The sequence below is a fragment of the Metopolophium dirhodum genome, chromosome 4, assembly GCF_019925205.1.
Source record: "Metopolophium dirhodum isolate CAU chromosome 4, ASM1992520v1, whole genome shotgun sequence".
Lineage (NCBI taxonomy): Eukaryota > Metazoa > Arthropoda > Insecta > Hemiptera > Aphididae > Metopolophium > Metopolophium dirhodum.
This window is the reverse complement of record NC_083563.1, coordinates 4,215,871-4,235,435: the sequence shown is the minus strand read 5'-3', so window position 1 is coordinate 4,235,435 and position 19,565 is coordinate 4,215,871. Positions and strand designations below refer to the sequence as shown.

Below are 19,565 nucleotides of genomic sequence, written 5' to 3'. Positions count from 1 at the left end.
ATTGTTTCCACTAGAGCGCATTTTGTTAATCTGTTTCCCCAATAGGTAATAGACATTTTATATTTTGATAAGATAATAACCGATATTAACCAAGTGCCCGTTAACATTTTAAAAATCAAATAACCCCGTATTGATATTTGGAGCGCATGCGCAAAGGCTTGTTTTGGTGAATAACGTTATCGAATTTACACATTATTTTTAACCAGCTTTGTGCAAAAACTCTCTCATATAATAATTATTATTATAATAATATATCTTGTTAGTTATTGAATTAGCACGTCTCTTAGTTTATTTAACCCCATTAATAAATAATACCGACTATAATTTTTATAATAACCATGTGAAACGCGTTCATGACAATGTTATTATTATTACAAAGCATTATAATATTATCAACCGAATCCAATTGCTTTAATTTGACCCTTATTGTTGTTAAAGGTTAAATTTAAATAAACAGAAGATTAGATCTTCGTGTTCCTCTAGTAATGTGCATGAAGTTAACGTTTATTTTAGGCGTTCACAAACATTGACCTTAACGCAAACGTTTCCGGTATTTAATCATATTTAATTCAAATAATGTAAACTTACTAAAGTACGAAATATAATTTTGATGAACTTTACCAATTTTCAGTACATCTCCGAGAAATGTGGAAAATATTTACAACATAAACAACATGTTTGTTTCATAATGAACTGTTATAAGTGACACAATACAATACATTTTGAATTGCATATAAGCATAAACTTAAATTAAATAAATATATAAAATATCAATAAAAATAATCGTAACATTTTATTTTTTTAAATTTTTTTTTTAAAGTATACATCATGATTTTATAATGGTTATAAATTGTATATTATTCAACAATTTACATCATTAAAGGGCATAAGAGCAGGCGAGCAGCATTAAAATATAATTTACATATCATATTTATTTTTGATCATAATTGTATTGGAGTAAATTATTTTAAATGCAAATTACATAATAACTACCTATTGGTAAGATACAATAATACAAAATAACATATAATATTAGTGTAGGTACTGTACAATTTATTAATAAATTGGTAACTGTAAAATTATTTTTCAATTATTGTTCAATTAATTTAAACAAATACTACAATTTAACTTTTATAACATTGTAAAATAATTTCAACAACAATATAAATACATGTGGCCGTACATTATACAGAGGTCGAATAATATTTGTACTACAATACTTCTATCTATATTGTATACACGTAACGAAATGAATGCTGGAACTGACAATAAGATAACAAATGACGTATTCATTACATATGTAATAAAAGTAAATTCTGATTGATGATGTGAAGAGGAAATAATTTGATTTATATTAATTTTATAGCGTGAAGCATGTAGTAAATTTCAACTACAACAAGTGGTAGGCATAGGATATAATGCATGGTTATAAAAAAATTATGAGTTTATTATTTAATTTAATATAATATAAAATATTATATTATTATAATTTAAGAGTATCAAAATCGTGATTGTAATAGGTATTCCATAAATTGTATTATCATACCGAAGCCGAACGATACCCAACAGAAAAATCTAATTATACCCACTAAATTAAATGACAAAAAAAATTAGTCTGCGATTTTACTGTAAATGGTATTGCTAACTAGGGTAGTGACTATACTGTATCATCTGAGTATGTTGTATAATATGTCCATTTAGAATGTGACATGTTTGAAAGTTAAAACGAATCCAGTCAACAAAAATTGTCGTTTGTCTACAACTGTCAACCAGCAAGAAAACGTTTAAACGTACTACATGACTTCAGTTGGTATCAGTTTTTCTCAAAATGTTATCATTGATTAAGTATTATAATCTTAAAAAAAAATGAATTTTATTCAACAATTATTTCGATAGCCAAATCGCGAATCCGTTCTAACAACAATATTTTGGCCAGTCATCAAAGGTAATTTATCGAAAAACTAATGACTGGAGTACTTAGCTGAAAATAATTTATTTTAGGCTGAAAGTATATATTTTACTACATAGTATAAATATTTAGGTAAAAAAGTTATATTTGTGAAACTTTTTTTATACTGACATTTCTTACAAGTTATACTGACAATTAACACTAAAAACAAGAAAACTTTTCTTTTTGAAAACTCTTTTCCTTACATAAAATATAAATGTAGAAAAGATTATTTTAAAAATGCTCGTTAGTCATTTTGGATAAAAATGTCAATGTTAAATTTTTAAGATATCCACTAATGAATCTGTAAACAAATATATACATTAAACTATGATTATGTTTTAAAATCTTAGAATTTTAACCATTTAAAAATAAGTGGTCGCTTAATCATTTTTAAAATTTAAAAGACATAATTTTATCTTTTAGATTTTTAGTAATAAGCTTACATCTTAACAAAATCAATATTACAAACATTATATTATACTCTGATTAATTTTATTAGTATGTTATATAAAATATGATATTCAATATACTCAACCAAATTTAATATAATATGTAAATTCATGTCCAATGTTGCCGACATTTATGTTAAATAATATATAAAATCTTTATTCTTTATATTATATATATTTATATATATTTCTTCCCGTGTTTTGCACCGCTTTCGATGAAATATTTTGTGTTTGCTTAAGCAGGTCCTTGAATGGTTTGGATTTAAAATTGGACCCGGTAGTCTTAACTCGGTTAGATGCTCAAGCAGGGATTTTGAGATTTACGATAGAAATGTTTGTTAATAAATGGTTGCTATTGGTTATAGGAAAAATAATTATAGAAATTAGTATTTAATTATTATTGGTTGCCATTGATTATTCAGACAAATCGAGGACAAGCATGCATCAAATCAAATTTTCGCACATTGCCTACCAAGGTGGTTAATTTGCACTTATAGCAAGTGGATTGCCCAATTGATATGCTGTTGCACATTGTCCGCGATCCGACATAGTCGGATTACCTACCAGGGTGGCTGAGTTGCCCTTTTTGCTGCGAGTTAGGTACTCCCAAAAGGAGTTAGGTTAGGTGTGACCGACTGAGTGTGCCCGTAAGACAGACAGCGATGGCATTGCGGCGGGCCTTTACGTGGGTGAGGCTTTTCGACAACAATTTTGGAGTGCAGTAGATACTCGATTTTGTATAAATCCATGTTGTTGGTGGCTTTTTTGAGGTCGACGAAGAATAGAGGTAGAGGTGATTTATCGGAAGAGCGCTTAATGTTATGAACGTGGGTAACCTGGTGTCCCAATTCCGAAAGAGAAGTAATTATATCTGCAGTAGAGGTAGAAGAATGGAGATTGCGGATCACCAGTCGTAATGGACGCTTATCATACGGTTGGTATGAATGAAAACTGATGCTGTTCTCAATTAGATATTTAATGAGTAGTCTGTAATGCTCATAGAAATGAGTATGGATTATCATGTACGAAGGTGTGGTTTTACGGATAAATTCTGTTGTGTTGATAATCTTAATCAAGTTTGAGGCGAAACTGGAAAAATTACTCACGCCTTTGATATAAACTGCAGGTGGTTTTGGTGGGGTTTTTTTTGAGTATGAGTTTGAGTCATGTTTGGCTGTGTGTTTTCGTTAGAGTCATTTAGTGTGGTGAGAACTGAGTACCGGTTGGGAGTTATGAATATTTTTGATTTCTTATCCTCTGGCTTGGGTGAAAGCGAAGAAGACGATGAATTTCTTTTGCTTGAAGTTGGATTAGTTTTAGTTGTGACACGATTATTAGACGATTGGGCCGCCATATTACGTAAACGTAACGGCAGAGTATAATAATATAATATTAGCGTATGAAAAACAGATAACGGAGCGAGCGTAATGACCGTGAGTTCATGGTGAACGTTATCGCCGGACTGAATTATATGATATATCATAATGTAACAAAAATACAAATATTTAAATAATTAAATATATAAAATATTAGAACTAATCAAAGCAGCATTATTGTCCCGTCCATGATTATTTTATATTATCATTAGACACCATAACTAAATATAGTGAATAGACCATAAAAAAAAAAATTAACTATATTTGTTATGCATATTATACTATAAATATTGAAATTAAAATTATTTGTATAAATCGTTATAATATCAAGTGCCTATATTAATACCCTCATGTAGTCACGTTCAATCATTATACATTTTAAGCAAGACATACATTACATTATAATATTACGTTTTATATGATGATGATTTATTTTTTGGGTATTTCTATTTATTTCACGTAAAAATAATATTTGTCTACTCCAAAATAAGGAGTTTAAAAAATAAAAGTCTACGAAAATAACTAACTGTTGATCATAACGACCTTCCACTTGAGCATAATATAGTGATAGAGTGTATCATACTTATAAAATGACAGAAGAAAAATTAAACTATAAAAGGTTCGAAGCAGTTAAATTTACATGCACTTCATGTCACAAATTAGTAATTGTACCTCTTTCAGTCAGAGAACCTAATATTATTAATACAAGATACATTTTACGTGCACTTAAAAACTCGTATTTTTTTTATTGTTTTTGGCTCATTTTAGAAATAAACTAACACGCCTAAAATACAAATAGCATAAACATGATTTACGTTACATATCAAATTATATAAATAAGATATATAGTATGTAGTATGGACCTACATACTTATTATTGGTTTTTAATATAATCTGTTTTTATTTTAAAATGTAATATATTATAAATTATAATGCAGCTATTATAGTATGGCCTATAAAAATGAAATTTCAAAAAATATACTTAGCTTACGATAATTTTAAAATGTTCATATACTTACTTCAACGGTTTGTAATTAAATCTTAATATAAAATAAAATACTAAAATATTAATTTAATATTAGTCTTAAAGATAATTGTGTTTTCTGAATTAAATAATTATCAATGAAATTATTATACATAGATGAAAAAGTAAGTTAAATTATTTTAATCATTCGATTTGATTTTGTTGTTATAAAACTACTCGTATAATTATATACATAACTGTAATAAGTATGTTTCTTATTTAAACTTTATTATGTAGATACCTATGTATGGTACATTATACATTTATTATTTAACTTCTTCAATGAGTTCTAAGTAATGCCATATAGTACACTATATGAATTATATAATATGTATAATATTAAATTGTGAAATTTCAAACTTTCAATAACTCGTAAAGAATAGTTTTATTTTTGGTAAACATATTGAAAACATCAAGTTACATCTCACTAAAGTAAACTATGTAATATTACTTATCAAATTAAGTGCACACTAGAAATATCCGATGCTTCGAAATGTTCAACGTTAAAAATCCTATTTATAGGTAGGTAGTATATATTACGTAAGATTAACATAGTATGTTGCTAGAAACATATTTTTAGTTTTTGAACTATACAATATTATATTAAAAATAAATATGAACTTTACTCTATTAATTATTATATTTTATAGGTATTTTATTACTTTTTTCCATGGAATAATATATTATTAAGTTATTTATGACCTTAGTCCGGGGTTATTTGTATTTAAGACAACACACCTACTATACAGGATAACGTTTAACAACAATTTATCATGCTTTAAGTAAGTCTAAAATAAATTCTACTGTTACGTGGTGTATGGTAAATATTAAACGTTGTTTATATAATATGGTACGGTATCGGTATGTCGGTATATCAATAACAGATTGATACCAAACGGGGGAATATGAAAGAATTTCGTTATAATTAATATCACACAAGAAACTTAGTTATACCGAGTACAATAATTAACGTTTATTGAAATAAAATGTTAATATTATGTTTATTTATCACACGGAGCAAACGACGAAGCGAGACTAACACGGAATAGGCCGAAGGATATTACTTTACATTTGCAAAGTAATCAAATGTATTTATCATTTATATCTATGTAGTGGATCTCCATGATAATACAAAACGAATTTAAGATGACACAAATACATAGTCAGGGATATAATATATTGTACAACAAAATAATATAATATATATGTACCTGTATAAACATTATAAATATAATCATAAACACACTCTCATTTATTTTTAATTAATAGTTATTTGAGGCAAATAACTATTCCCGGGGTTGGGATTTTATAGCATTTGCATATTTCTTGTGGGATCCTTAATAAATAGCAGAGTAAGCTTAAAATGTGTTTCATGATACAGAGAACTCAAATCAAAAATTTAATTTGCTAGTTTTTGCATATCTTACGATTTTTTAGATTTTAGTGCTATTTTTGGGACTTTTTGAGTTGTTTTGCACTTTTACCTATTTTTACCTGATTTTGTTGGGGTAAAAGTGTAAACTATTAATATATATTATAAAATAAATTATATTAAATTTAAATTTAAATAACGTACATTTTGTTTTGAATTATATTTCGACGTACCAAACTGAGAGGGACTTGGGATTTTCTAGGCCTAATATACATTTATACTACCCATAAAGTGTCTCCAAAATACCCACCTTTTTACTGTTCATAGAATAGATTCAAAATTAAGGAACTTCAGAAGAATTGTCTACCTTTTGGTAGAAGCAGAACAAATAGTGTAGTATTTGAATTATTCCAAAATAATCATAGCAGCTGGTATGGACGATACCGTATCTACATGAGGCAAATTATGGCTATGCAAGAAACTTAAGAAATTCAAGAGTCTTCTGAAAGTATTACTGTACCCTCTGGTCTTGTATACTATTTTCCTCATTATAATAATGTTATGCTTGACCGCAAGAGTTGGTCACTTATTATATATTGAGTATACTTGTATTTTTATATCTGCTTTATTTTTTTGAACATCTTCTATAAAATATACAATTTTAAATGCTATGAAATAATATAATTTTTAAACCAATTCTCTTATTTATTTGTATATTTTTTTGGACGTGGGTCAACTCAATTCTTGTCGTTATTAGTTTTGTTATAACGACTTCAACATTTATAATATATAGTCTCAACTGACCACCAACTACATTTATTTTCACTCTGTGAACTATGTACCTAAATATCCATTGTATACAAGCAGATTTTCACAGTAGGCTATTAACACATGTTTTAAATTCAAAAATTGTTGTTTTTTAACACGTTAGTTTATTACCAAAAAATTGGATACCTAGTCATACTACAGTAGATACAACACACAACGCGTCTATTTCGACTTATTAATCGAAAGTTGCGACTTCAAATGTATGTTCCTAGCATTTAATATAATATCTATACTATAGTTTTATTATAACGAAAGTATCGTATAAAATTTATCAACTTTCTGTTTTAATTTATATTATGAAATAATTATTATTGTTATAGTTGACCAGAACCACTGGGATGCATAATATAATTAAATTGACAATACGATTCTATAAGAAATATTTGTGTGGCAATTTTAAATAAGGAATAACATTAATCGAAATTTTTTGAGTGTGAATCATAATATTTATAAAATGTTTTAAGGTAACCAACAACATGAATAGGTAAATAATATAGTGTTTACTATACTACGTATTATTAAACAGTGAGTACATAATCCTGGGCCCGCAGACGGGAGTCTATGTGGCCTGTGGGGACCCGTATTCTTGTTACCGAGAAATGAAATGAAATAATAATATTATATTAAACTGTTTGCAGAAACAACAACTCCTTAAAAAAGCATAATTTCATATCCATCGCAAATCGGTTAAAAATATATAGGAATAATACATTATGTACACCATGATGCGATTTGGTACAAATATCGTCGTGGATTGAGAAGAACATTCGAACCCAATACGATAAAGCCCATCGATAAAAATAAAAACAGATGTTTAATAACACCACGTGTTTCTTGTATGTGGTTGAAGCACCTAGGGACCACAGTTGGCTTTTTTTTTCACTGAAAAAAAACACATCAAAAATACGAGCTGAATACAGTCATCCATTACTCACATATATCATTTTTCTTGTTTTCCGCTATATATCGCAAACTCCGTATAACCGGAAATATACATACGATTTCTAGACCGATTCAAAAATTTATAATATATAGCTAATGCATATAATATAATAAAACATATTTTTATATTGTTTTGTGAATGTTTGTAGCTTGGTGTTTGGACGTGTGAGTAATATAATACCATTTGACTTTCCACAGTTGAAGTAATATAGTTTATTTATAAAAAAGCCACACATTACAAGTCACTGTCAAATGGTTTTTTTTTATGTTTTTTCTTCAGGTGATTTTTTTCAAAATACTATGAACGATCATATAATCAGATTCTTATGCCAACAACATCAATCATAGACATGACATCTGAATAATAATTAATAATAAATTAACAGCAATAAATTGCTAATTTTAGTTTTTCCATAAGTTAATAAATTGTTCTCAGTATTAAATACATATCATTTTAATATATAATAAATTTTTATATTTTTACAATATATTAAATATTCGTTTTCAACCTCTCTTAAACTTGTAGTAACTTAGTACAGTTTGAAAATAAATATATTTTTATTGAAAAATACAAACATATTTAGTACCTATTCAAAAATTAGTTTAACAAAATATACATCCGTGAAGATGCTCTCGTAGATTACTTCAAATAAATAAAAAAAAATAATAATAATAAGACAATTGTACATTATAAAAATGATAGATTTATTGAACAATTATGTAATAATAAGTAAAGTATGTTTGTTATATTATATAATATAAAAATATTATTTTTAAACCAACGCAGGATACCTATAACATATTTATACATTTTCAACGTAATCCATTAATTATTGCAAAAAAGTAAGATAACTGCTAATTTTATTAATAAATTATTACAGATAATCACCTATCCAATGTAAAATTCAAGCACCTGAACTTTTTAATTTAAAGCTTAACAAAAATTTCCAAATAAAAATATCATAAACTAACTTAACAAATTAATGTATTGAATCAATTTTGTCACAGCATAAACAACTTGAAATAAAATGTTAAACAATTTTTAAAATTATTATGGTTTTTTAATTTTATAATAAATTACCTTCATTATGAAAATAGTAAAATAATATCATCTTGTGGTATTATGTAAATGTTTTAATTTTATAATATTTTTCAATAAACACTTTTTTGGGTAGTGCTCAAAAACGTTCATGTAATACCTTCAAGTAATATTGGAATCAAGTCTAGTATTAATAGTATTTTGAAGAAGTAATTTATTCTACAGTATTTTTTTAGGGTTAAGAAAAATGTTTGAAAATCACCGAAAACGTTTAAAGAAATTATAAAAATGAACGGTCCGGAGAACAAGTGGGCATGGCAGATACCTACGGGTGCCCACTTGAAAATCTGCCAAAAACTACACACTTTTACACCTTACAGTACCCTCCCTCACAGTTTAAAAACCACCCAATGGCCTAAGTTGCCGCGGGTAAACTAATAAAAAAAAAAAAATTAACGTGGTTTCGAATTATTTGATTTTAATCGAATTAGAATCATTATTATTTTAAATATTATTATGGTGATTAAAATTATTGCATTCAAATTGTTTATCGCAACACAATATCACATCATCATTAAGCAAAAACATGAAAGCAAGAAACCCAATACCTATTATGATAAAAAGTCGTAGATTATTTTGTTGAAAATATATTTTATTAAAATTGATTATTTTTAACCTATTTAATATTTAAAATAAAATTATTTACGTTGAAATTATAACAACAAAAACGATAATAATAACGATCATCCACTATTTATGTGCATTAAGAGTTGTTATTTATTTCTATTTCTCTCAGAATTAACTTTTAGTTCACTTGCTTAGTTTTAGTGTAACTTTTAATAAGTGGAAGTTTTTAAACAAATAATTTATATTTTATTATATAATGTACATTTTCTACTGTAATTATTTTATGGCATAAGAAGCCGCAATACCAGCATGTGTATACGCCTTACAAACGTACAACATATCAAATTTATTATCATAAAAACCAATTTTGTGTTGTTAGCTTTAAATTTTAATATTACAGTGAGTTGAGTTATTATCAAGCATAAAGATAAAAGTATTGTTTGCATTTGTATACCGTCAGTGTTCTACGATATTTAAATTTATGTGTTATATGAGCTTTTTTAAATTTTAATATTTTACATACTCCTCAAAAAACACTAACGGCTTCGGCACCTCCTACTAAGTTATAAGTAAATTATTGTAAATTATTTCCTTATACTTTATAGGATCTTCCTGATGTGAAGCAATAACATCTTTCAGGGTCTCATTTAGGTTAATAATTTTTGGTATTTTTGAAAACTTAAATAGCATTACCTATTAAGTTTATTATTTAGTCAGTCAGCCTATTTTAACACTTCTATTCTTTAAAAATAAAATAAAAAGTACTATAATTAATATGTTGGTTGACCAACATCACCATTTGTGTTTGTATATAATTATAGCTTATAGAATAGATTTTAATCCTGGTAGTAAACGTGAACCAAAGGTTTCATTCCCCTATCTATATGAGCATAGGCGCAAATTGGCTAATTTTTTGGGAGGACTCAAGCCCCCCTCCCCATAGGCCATATTACTTAGTACCACGGAATATAAAATTTAGTACTAATTACTAGATTTTTAATTGGGGGGACTTGCCCGACATTTCCGACCTAACCGACAAGTCCCCCCCCTATTTTCGCCAATGTATATTGTATATGAGGTAGAAATTTCATCTAGCTGAAAATTATGAGAGCATTTTCAATTCAAAATAATCATAACTAGATTACAAATTCAAATATTATATAAAACCGACGAAAAACACAGATTGTATATACATTATATTTAATTATTTTCTTTAAGTTTGATAATAGTTCAAGTTTCACTTATATTAATGTTAACTACACAAAACTAGTTCTTCTAAACGAAAATTTGCTCTGCCATACCATTTTAAGACGGAGACAATACAGGTGTAACATATTTATATAATATATATTTGGTAAGTTTCTAAATGGTACATAAATGGGCACACTAATAGGATTATTGAAATACATTAGTATAAATAACTGGATATTGTTATTTCAAAAACTAATAATATTACTATACATATATTTTTTAGAAAAAATAGAAATTATTGACTAAAATAAGATCTAGATATAGTCACAATAATTAAAATAAAAAATGTTCAAACAATAATAAGTATTACATTTTTTTCCTTTTAACTTATCAATATTAATTTTATATTTTCACTTTTTGATTATACTGATTAATATGCGTTAATTCATTTATTTAATTAGTTTAACTATATCTCAAGAAAAGTATTATTAGATTTATGGTATAAGTGTAACAAATTCACATCTAAATTTAGTGCAGATACAGAATACCTACAAGATTTTTTTAATGGAAGTCCCTTATTTTATCAAATCATTTATTTTTTGTTTTATTTTTTAACAAAGTGTATAATATAAAATGTTAAGAGTTAAAACGGGTTTTAAATTTACTTCTTCAAATATGAAATTGAGTATAAAAATATGCCGTTCGAAAATTGTTTAAAAAAAAAACTGAATTAATAAAATAAAAATTGTTCATATTATAACACTTAAACGAATTAATGTATTATTTTAAACATTACTTTTGTATTTTATCATTATAAAAATTATTTAAAAAATTATCCTTTTAATTTTTTCTTTCGATAACATTTCTTATGGTGATAAAAACATCTTCTTTATATTATAGAAGTATTAGTTGTATTTAAAAGTTCACACCTTTTCTGCTACACAATAAATACGTAGGTAGGTACCCATTTTAAACTAGATGTTAATGTACGAGAAAAAAAATTATTACAATATTGTTAGTAACATTTATATATATTTATTACCTAAACCTAAACCTAACCTAACCTATATTATAGGCCTAAACATTTACACGCTAGATAAAATCGACTTAAAACGACAATAATACTTTTTCGCACACGTAAAACATTTTTTTTTTTTTTGTAGCCAATATATCTTAGTAAAAGCGTGTATATGGTTTTTTTTAAGTTTAAAAACATAGAATAGACCTGAATGAAACTTATGAACACATTGTATATTTTAATGAAACGTGATATGAACTACATGCATGCACATAATATAAGCATTTCCCTAGTATTAATTTATGTTTTTGCTACCATAGTCAGCGCAAAATCTCAAAAGAATAAAATAAAACAAAAAAATATATACATACAAAATTAGACTTATTCAGTCTTGCCCTAATTCTATCTTTGCTTCGGTTTAAGATCTTTGAAAATTCTTAAGTCTTCTCTTTCATTAGTCATCGTGTACACGATGTGGCCAGTTATTATTCTTTTGTGAAAAAACCAAAGATTATGACCGCTCGGTAATTTTAGTCGTATTACAAACAGTAATACTCTTAATGATTATAATTTTTCTTGAAAAACAAAAAAAAAAAACAGATTTTAATCTCAATTTTTTGTATAGTCATTAGTTATATGCGCATTCCATGATTAAACATCGGTTTTAAACGAGTATATTATACGTCATATACCTAACAGACGTAATAACAACAAGAGACCTGCTTGAATATATTATAATATGGGGAATATGAATGAAAAATACTTTCAGAAATGTCAGGCTTAAAACACCTGAGGAAGGGATGGCAGTTACTGAGAGAATGGATTGTTGGTGGGCGTTACCGGTCCTGTATAACACTAATGATGTATGGCTTAGAGTTTTTGGGACACTTTTGCTAGAGATAAAGCAGCGAAAACCATACCAAGTATGAGTGACCATAAAAGTTCAGTACCTATGTAATATCTGCAGTATTCTGTATAGTGTATATATTGTGTATAATCGTTATAATATCCGTATTTATTTATTTATTTATTTATTTATTTATTTATTTATTTATTTAATTTATTTTTTTTATTTATACTTGTATAATATATATATGTAACATACTTAAGAAATTATATAGATATTTATAATTTATTACATTCTTTTATCACGAAGTCAGTTCTAAATTTACTGTCATTAATTCATATAAACGAATACATGTGAATAATATGAATTGCATTTCATTGCCATATTTTAGCACGCAACTATCTTACTGGATGGTATTCTATCAAATATGAGAACAATATTCAATGTAAAATAACATTTTTGCTGTACACCAATCACACGTGAAATAGATTAAAAATACATTTATATATGTAATTCTAAAATAATTGTTAAAATTTGAATCATATTTTGAATTGCTTTATTTTTTTTAATATATGTATGCTTTTAAATCAATTTGCATAGGCAAAACAACCAAGTCAGTATCATTGTATCAATACAGGAATAAATTGTTAAAATAATATATTGTACAACCTCCATGACAAACAAATTAACGAAGAAAAAAACCGTTTTATAATAGATTACCTGTCGTATCAAACTTGCTAGCCAAGAAAATCTACTTATAAACAATCTAATCCTAATATATCCTAGCACTACCTGGAAATCCTCATCATGGGTTAAAAATATAAATACAACATGACAATTTCTTTTATTCATATTTTTGGTGCCATAAGGGAGAAAATCCACGTATATAGCTGAATTAAAGTGATATGCTATATTTTAGACTTACAAACACGCAATAAAACGTATACGTTTCAAATTCAAATTATTTAAGTACAACTTGAAAATTGTTTTGTTTATGTCTCAAAAACGATATGTATTTTAGAAATGATTTATTGGGATTTATTCTGTCTGAACTACCAAATTGGTTGTTGTGTGTTTTCCGAATGTAATATAATTTATATAATCGGAGAATAAAATGTCTCAAAAAAAAAAAAACGTTTTCTTTAAAAATTATTGTACTTGTATTAATGTGGCCCCTAAATGGTTAATCATATTCAATTATGTAGAAAATACATAATTGTAAAATTTTTATAAAAGGTTATTTACCTACGTAATTTTGTTCTTAGTTTAGTATTTAAACGGTAGACTTTTATATTAGGTACAGCCATAAATATCGTAAATCAAATGTCTATATTGTAATACATTCTAAAATATTTTGTTTTTAAAGGCGTCGGAGCTGGTGCGTCTTTTAGTACAAAAACATGTCTTACAGGAAAAACTCTCACGCCCTGTAGAATAGTAGGATTTCGTTAATTTTTTTTTTATTTAAAAAAAAAACTAAGGGCCGTATTCATTGTCGATGTTTAAGAATAAGTATTGCTTATACTTATGACTCAAGTGAGATTCATAAACGAGACTTTGGCTCAAGAAAAGAAAAAGTATTACTTAAACTTATTAAGGTTGTTTGAGACCTAATTTAAGCATTGCTTTTATTAATTATTATATTCCGTGGTAATTATCACAGTTTTTTTATTTTTTAAACTATCAAAAATAGGTCAAGCAATATTTATTCTTAAGCGTCGTCTATGAATACGGTCCTAAAACTTTTTTGTATTATTAATCAATGTCTGAAATTGGTAGATAGTTTATAGTTTTATTTATGAAATGTAAATAGATAACACGTTTCATATTTTTAATTCCGCCAACCCTACACGTACATAATATGACACATACCTATGAATCATATGACATATCTTAAGGTATAAATATGGCTGAGAACATACGGTTCATCTGAATACGGTTTTAATATATTCATAAAATATTATATAGTTCGTTACAATTGTGGAATTTGCTGGTGCATCACAATATTATATCCGAACAATATATGAGTCGAGTATCTTCACTTGAGATGCGAGCGGAACTTAAATAGATGAACATTATTGTGAATATTACAAGCTATTTTTCATAGTCTGAAGATAATTTTAAACAATGAGCATGTATGTATTTGGCCTCGTGTTCCTTTATATTATATCTTAAAATATATATTATGGCATATGATTTCATACGGAAACCTATGGGTTAATTCAATTCTATTTGCTGTTAACGACACACGTACAACGTATTTCAGTATTTGCAGTGAGACATGTGTATCCTTTCGGATTATCATAATCTAAGTATAAATCACACATTTCAACTTAAATCAAGCACAATTAATTTCAAACCACTGTAATTTTCTCTATCTACAGGGTGTAACAGGAAGATCTCACAAAAAAAAAAAAAAATAAATTATGCTAAAAATGTTGAAAATGATTATATGGTTAGTAAATAATTTAAGAATTATATCATGTCATTAAATTCTCAAAATAATATTTTGAAAAAAAGTTATTACGTTCTAAATTAATTTACTCAGAAAAATATTGATATTTAAAAAAATTCTGAAAAATAAAATACTTGACTTAGATAAAATATATTCTTACCATCAAATTATTGTTCTTTTAATCAGATTTACAAATTTTCTATTTTGAATTTTTATTTAATTTATTTATTTTTAATTTTTATATTTTACATTTCTGCAGTTGAGTGTATGGACCGCACCACATCAAGCCATACTTTAGAGTTTATATCGTTGTATTATTATGATATTGTATATTGTATAAATCACTATGTACAGAAATAGATATTTTCGGTCTTATCGAAATTTATTATTTTATAATGCATAGAGGCTTAATAAATGAATAAGCAGAAGGTACGTAAAGATACAAAAATATATACCTATTAAAATAGAAAGTTAGTTTCTAGTAGGTATGTAGATAGTATAGGTATCTTTTTTGGTTTTGCCTAATAATAATGTGTATTTCTCGCATCACTCTCTTCACAAATTTTAATATTTGTATTGAAAGAATAGTTTTATTAAACCCATATTACCATAATATATATGTATGTATTTATCTATCTGATACACTTTACGAAAATAAATTCGACGGACCTAATTTTTTTTCTGTTGTCAATTTAAATTTACCCTGAAGACTTGTAACCTAAACTTAGTGCTACAATTTAATAATTATAATGATTAGGAATAAAACATTCAGTTAATATAATGGTAATAAATAGGTAGTAAATTAATTATAATAATAATAATTACAAATTGTGTCTTTTTTAAAAATGAGGTAGGTATTGAATATGTTTATTAAAATGTTTATATTTATCAAAACTTTTAAAGTTTCAAAATTTTTTTTGATTAACGATCCATATTATTAGATTACTTACATGAAATCATAACAAACTTTAAAACATAGAAAAAGGTAAGAAAAATCGTTTGATGTGTGTGTCTTCCAGTATTGTATTCTATATTTTTTTAACGAATAATTTGAAAGGAAACTAACTTATTTTCTGATATAAGTAAGAAAACATCGTTTTAACGTACACTTGTACTACTTTAGACCTTATACCTAGATGACACACACATCTAAGATAACCTACAGAACCGTAATTTATATATTTACATATAATGTATAACATTACATTATGTTTGTATATATTTTAAACTTTACAGTCGTTTGGAAGTATATCGTTGACTTCCATCGTCACATAAATGTTACAAATAGTAAGTTTATTTAGTATGTTTATCCCAAGGGATTTTTATTATTATATTATCCTCTTTTTTCACAACACATCCAGTTGTGTGAGTTTTACACCAAAGGGACATTGCAATTTCAATGCACTCAAACTATATAATTTTTATAAAAATACCCAATTATAAAACAATATTTAAAAATAATACAATTGACCTCCGACCTACCTACCAGCCACCTATTATGTATATTTTAACTTCCAAGAGGTAAAATTCTCTTGGCAACATAAAACGTTTAAAATTGAATAAATTAGTAAGTATTCAATTTTACGAAAAACCAAAATAAAAAAAACAGGAGAAACTGCTCTGATATATAGAAGATTTCGAGTACAACTTACTCGTCATCGCTTATGTCACTGTAATGAATGTGTTAAATTTGAATTTTGCCTAATATGAAAAACAATTGTGATTGGAGCGTGGTGGCCAAACTCTACTTCTAAGGATGTTTTATAATTTATTAATATGAAAATTAATAATAAGAAAGGTTGGACATATTTTGTCGAAAACATCCCAAACTATATTTTATATTTATAATTATAACATAACATCATATATTTTTTTATTACGTACATTTTACAAATCAACACCAACATACGTAGAATGGTGTGAATAGGAATATAGGATCATGGTATAAATAGCTTAAAATCTAATCGAATATTTTAAAAGTTGCAAATTTCCTACCTATCTATGGAAAAATATAAATAATCGCAATTGTGAAAAATTCCATTCCAGCAATTAATAATTTTCTGGTTTCAGCAAAATAACAAAAATTATACATTGAATTAAATATCTAATATTGTCAAAATTTGAACTTCATAAGCTAAGAAATAAAAAAATGTTAATTATATAACTTCAATATTTCTTTTTAAATTACATCTATTGCTATAAGAAAAATAAATGAGGAACCTTGTATTTAATTTTAAAGATGTTTTACTTTTCAACATAAATTAAAAATTGTAATTGTCTATAAATACTTAGCACAAAACGAGCTGAAATATATTGATAATGTTGTTGTGTTATGTCTATAAAATAATTTTATAAATAATATCTACGATGAATTACAAGAAAATAACAAAATGTATTTAAGTATTATATTTATTATTATATAATAATAATTATTATTTATTCCTATAATTGTATTTTAGTTTGCCCCGATAACTCTCGAAAAATACGGTGAACCGTTTGGTTTGACCATTCAATGTACCAACTATACCCAATTTTCTATCAGGAACCACACTCAAAGTTGAAAATTAAAGAATTGTGCCTGTTCCAAAAGGCGATGACAGAGTACAGAAATACAAAAAAAAACCACTCATATCATTGTTAAATCGATTCGCTCGTCGTTCCGTTCAGAATCTAATATAACATAATATTACCACTTTTGTGTACTTTTTGGAACCGAAAAATACAGTGAATTTTACATAAAAGTTATCTGATTTTAATAGTTGAATCTATATTTTGGATAATACGTGGCCCATGTACTATAGTATTTATGACAAACATATTATCATATTATTACACTTACATTAAAGCTATATCATAATATATCTGTATAATAAATTACTGTAATAAAAAAAAATATTACCTGTTAAACGTCCATAACTCTTCGATATATTTTAATCTAAAACAGATTTAAAAATACATATATTAATTTACGTTTTATATAGGCAAAATAAAATACAATAAATAAATAATATTCATTTTGTGTACAAAGTATGTATTTAAATAGAATAATATCAGTTCGTCAAGTAACGGATTGACGAATATTTTAACGTAGTTATAGATACATATTATAGATTACAGTCGAGTCTCGATAACTCAAACCTCGGTAACTCAAAGACCTCAAATTTTTCTTGCTCTTTTTTTGTTTTTATGTTATGTTTGAGGTATAATATAACTAGAAAATAAACAAGTCGAATTTATTTGTATTCCCATTTAGATTCGAGTTATCCAAACTAAACTGTATTAATATATATATATATATATATTAAAAATACAATATCAATATATCTATATATTATACATATTTAAATTGTTTTTATAAAAATAAAACTACTTGTTCATCAATAAGTACAATAAGTAAGATAACAGTTAGATAACGTCAATGTCCTTGTGTTATATAAGTATAAAAATAACTTTTATTATAAAATATATAAATATTATAAATCAAACAAAACAATTTCATTTTAAATAATATGTAGTTAAACTATAAAATACATTTTCAATAACATTATAAACAATATTCTATGGTATTTTGAACGAATTTAAAACCAATAGATAAAGTTATAATAAATAATATATTTTGTTTTTCTTTCATACACTAAAACAAATATTTATAAAAAATGTAATTAAAATTATTTTAAAATATAATAAACTTAACACTCGAGTTTACCGTTTATGAGTAGTTTTTATACATGCTATGGCCGTAGTTGGAGGTTTGAAGGCTTGAAAACTTCAAACTAACATACACCAATTATAACTATATGAATGCAAATTGAAATAAAGTATTTTATTAGGTATTTTAAATACTTGGTGTCATGGTTCAACGGAGATGATCCGAGGCCAAAAGTGTTTTTTTTTTGCATCACTGTGAAAACGACAATGCGATTCAAAGTTATAATTGGTAAGAGCGTAACAGTGAAATTTTTTAATAAACAGTGAACGAATGGACTATAGATGGTAATAACCGGTAATCCAAGTCTCAAGACGACGCAATTTCCCCATCACGTCCGTTCCGCGGTGTAGAGCACGAAATCCCTTTGCGAATCTCAAAAGCTGTCGTCCAAAGTTAATTTGCCAAGTCAAATGAAGTGTGTGTGTGTGTGTGTGTGTGTGTGTGTATATATATATATAAATCAGAGATAGTACGGCCAACAATAAAATAGAATTTATCCTAACTAAAAAATCTATGACCATGAAATTAGGTCTAGTATATTAAAATGTTTAAATATACATCATATTTTTTATATATTTATAGGAACTGATGTACTTTATGATAAATATCCAAATGTATAGTCATTGTAAGTTTAATTAAAAATCTTTAAAAGATGAGTTTCACTATAACTGATGTTATTAATATATTAAATATCATGACCCCCATGTATTTGCTAATAAATTTCAAATATAACTATT

At 26.1% G+C, this 19,565-nt stretch overlaps 1 protein-coding gene across 2 annotated transcripts in view; it reads right to left on the bottom strand.

Moving 5' to 3' along the window:
• LOC132943202 (5-hydroxytryptamine receptor 1-like) overlaps positions 1–19,565 on the bottom strand; it is a 234,726-nt gene that overhangs the window by 135,241 nt on the left and 79,920 nt on the right. For both annotated transcript variants that reach the window (XM_061012077.1, XM_061012076.1), the window contains exon 2: positions 18,019–18,054. The gene's annotated coding sequence lies outside the window, so the exon portion shown is untranslated. The remainder of the gene's footprint in view (positions 1–18,018; positions 18,055–19,565) is intronic.